At 54.1% G+C, this 3,582-nt stretch overlaps 1 protein-coding gene across 2 annotated transcripts in view; it reads left to right on the top strand.

The window, feature by feature from the left end:
• The first annotated feature begins 735 nt into the window (after positions 1 to 735).
• The window catches only part of TRAF5 (TNF receptor associated factor 5), a 70,791-nt gene continuing 67,944 nt past the window's right edge, over positions 736 to 3,582 (top strand). For both annotated transcript variants that reach the window (XR_002123134.1, XM_019635544.1), the window contains exon 1: positions 736 to 841. The gene's annotated coding sequence lies outside the window, so the exon portion shown is untranslated. The remainder of the gene's footprint in view (positions 842 to 3,582) is intronic.

The following is a 3,582-nucleotide window of genomic DNA, read 5'->3' as shown; positions in this document are numbered from 1 at the left end:
GAATTTTATATAGAATACAAACATCCAGAACACATGCTCATGGAGAGAAATAATGTAAGAAAGAGCCCTATATTTAGGAGTCCGGAGGCCTGTATTCAGATTGTAGCGTATCACACTTGCTGAGTATCAGCTTGCAGCACATCACTTCCTGTCACTTCTCTGGGCCTCAGATAGCTCACCTGTAAAATGGGGATGAGCAGGCTGACTTCACAAGTTTGTTTTGAAGATCGAAAGAGATGTTTGGGAAGCCCTTGGTACAACAGCAAGCCCTACAATTCTCAGGGATTGCGAGGCCAGCAGCAAGGAGGAGGGGCTGGCAGACTTGTACTCCGGAGGTGTGGTAGTTGCAGTACTGTGTGTAGTACTATTTGCACTAATGTGAAGGAAGGTGGGGAAGGATGGATTTGTCCTCATACCTTGGCTGAAAACATGAAAGGATGGGCTGAGCCTGGTTATCCCTGGTTGAAAGGTAAGATGTGTCCAGTTCAAACTCACTTGAGGGTAATCAGAGATGATTTTTATTTGTAGGCACTAATGATTCTGGAGGGTGGATTAAAGTTCTAACTGCTCGGGTGACTGTCCCTGAGCCTCCTGTCCAACACCCTACAGAGCATCCCCAAGTCCCGGGAGGACCGCTCTCCTGGTCGCCGCCCCAGACCCCGCCCCCGGCCCCGCCCTCTGGGTCGCGGGCCCTCCTCTCCCCCTCCCAAAACGGGGCGGGGCTCTGCTCTGGGCTCCCGGACTGACAGCCTCGCCCCCGCCTCGTCGCCGCGGGCAGCTGCCCGAAGTAGCCCAGCGCCTGGGGACCGGCGCCAGCAGAGCCCCGCACGCCCAGCCACACGTGAGTCTCGGCAGGTCGCCGTCCGGGGCGGCCGCGCCGCGGGGATGTAGCCCTTCGGCTGTAGGGCTGGAGTGAGGGGGCCCAGCGGGGTTTTTCAGCTCGTCCCCACGTACTTGGAAACCGAAAGCGCAGCGGCGGCGTGAACCCCGTAGCCCCCTCCCCACGCCCCGCGCCGGAGTGATGGGACCCCGGGCGCATCCCCGACCCGCGAGGGGAGGGCGCGGGCAGAGGGCACAAGGCAGCGGCCGGGCCTGACCCAGGGTTGGGGAAAGGTGGCGGGGCAGTGGCCGCTGATGCGGGCGAGCGAGTACAGTGCGGGGAGCAGCTGAGCTCCGGGGCCCGGAGCGGGCTTTCTTAGCAGAGGAGGGGTGTGGCGAGGCCAGAGACTGGGGTCCCGGCCTGGGAAGCTGCCTCAAAGCCCTCTTGTGGACTGGCGGGACCAGGTTCAGGTTGGGGTGCACATGCGGGGGAGGACTTTCAGGCGTGCCCCGCACCTCCGCACTGCAACGCCCCTGGTTCCCTCTCCATACTCTTAGGCACCCTCTTCACTTTTGCAAGACTTTCCAACCAGAGCACTCCAGAATGAAACTTTAATATTGGAATGAATGGAAACCTCCACAAACTGTTCGATTGAGCAGTGCTCATTTAGACAGACATACAACACCCCACCCTCGCCCAAGGAGAACTCAAAGGAGTTGAAGGAAACCACGATTCAGGTTAAATGAGTTTCCCAGGGCCACCCCCTTCTTACAGCTCTGCAAGGTTTTGGCAGTTGTGAGAACGTTCCGTGAAGACTGGGGCGACGCTCGTGCTGCTAACCCCACACTGGCCAGACTTTCTTGGCTGGTTCTGCCCCTCCTGCATAGTTTCCATATTTGGCTATTTGAGATTTACTTTCATCGGAACTCAGTTATCTCTCTGAGGCAAGAAGGCCTGCTTTACGCCAGCAGGAGGTTAGTGAAATGAGGCATGGCTCCCTGCCCAGACTGACCCCTGCACACCACACCCTCCACCGCCCTGGGCCCTGACCCATTTCCTGTGAGGACAGGCATCTAGTAACCGATTTAATTCAGTAAATATTTATTGGGCACAGGTGCTTCTGTAGGAACTGGGCTAGGGCCAGTAGAATATAGTTTCTTCCGTCAGAAATATTTGCATTTTAAAAGGGCTGTGGAAGACAAAGAAATTGGTTGAAATACTTCTGGGAATAGAACAGTTCTGGGTGTGTGTGAGATAATTTTAGGCGGGGAAAGGCTGGGTAGGACTTCTCAAATCCAGAGTGCAGCCTTCTGCTCTGCTTTATACACACACACAGCCGAAGATGGGTTGTTAGCACAATCGATGGTGTGGGGTGAAAACCGTATCATCTAAACACTCCCACCCCCTACTTTAATTTGACAGACAGAGAGGGAGGAAGCGGGGGTGGGGGGTGGGGAAAGGGACTGAGGGAGGGAGGAAGAGAGAGAGAGAGGGAAATTAGTGCAAGAAAGATGGCTGTGAGATGGAAGCAGAAAATATCTAACTTCTATAAAGGTTTTTGCTGCCGTTTTTGTTATTGTTCTGTTTTGAACTCTGTGGAGTGGTTTGGCTCTCAGACCCTGGAATCCATTTCTCTGGATCCTGGACTGAGACAGGAGGAAGCCTCCTATCTGAGCCAGCCTCTGGAAGTCCTGCCTGAGGAGAGGTGACAGAGGAGGCGACTTTCTCGGGTCCCCTGGGCTGAGGTCTTTGACAGTAAGGATAGAATGGGCAGTGTTTCCATCTGTCAGCAAGCATCACCTGAGTGCCCGCTGGCCATGGGTGGCAGGACTGTGGAAAAGAATATGGAAAAGCAGATGGGGCCCCATCCACTGGAATGACTAACTGTAGCAACTGAGATATTTCAGTCGAGATGATTTGCAGAGTGAGGGAGCTAGATGCTTGAATCAGTGCTGTTAGGCTAGCCATGGGAAATGCTTGTCAGTGTTTAGACAAACAGACCTTCCGGGATTATCTCAGCCTTACTGGGGAGGACCCTGAAGAAAAAAAACGGTAATTCCTTGTTTGTAAAGCCTTTTCCTTTTAAAAGCATTTTCTCATTGCTTTTGCCATTATGTTCTCATTTTGTCCTCTATGATATCCCTGTGAGTCAGGCTAACGCAGGATTATTCTCCACACTGTCCAGATGGTGAGGGTGCAGCACAGAGAGTGTGAAAACCCTTTAGGCCCCACTGCCGGGCCAGGCCTGGCTCTGCAATGTCTCTGGTTCCTCTGCTCCAGGCCCCCCATCCTGCTTTCTTAGAGACTTAAACCTGCTCACCTTCTCTTCAGTTTCAGGGATCAGCAAGGGGACCCAGGCTCTGATAATACCTGTGTGGTCTGCTCCCACAGTGTGGAGCGTTCTCTCCTGTCGGCTGCCCTGGCCACCGCGTGAACAGACACCCACTCCGTTAGCTGTATTTAGCTGAACGCACTCGGGGCAAGTTTGTGTCCTGGAATCTGGCATGGAGTAGGCCTCAACAAATGTTTGCATTGCATTTATTTGAGATGTGTCTCCCACGGGCTCTGAGCTGCCAGGGACTGATGGCTGGGAACATGTGCTGGGTGTGGCTCTGGGGAGACAGGCTGAGCCGCCGTAGGTCTTGCTTAGATCCCAGAAATCAGAATAGCACTGTACACTTCTCAGATAGCCTGTCCCACCTGATGAGCTTCTCACTGCCTCCCCGAAAGAAGGGAGATGCAAGTGCTGTTTCATCCACTTT

The sequence above is a fragment of the Hipposideros armiger genome, unplaced genomic scaffold (genome assembly GCF_001890085.2).
Source record: "Hipposideros armiger isolate ML-2016 unplaced genomic scaffold, ASM189008v1 scaffold_22, whole genome shotgun sequence".
Lineage (NCBI taxonomy): Eukaryota > Metazoa > Chordata > Mammalia > Chiroptera > Hipposideridae > Hipposideros > Hipposideros armiger.
This window is presented reverse-complemented; position numbering and strand designations above follow the sequence as displayed.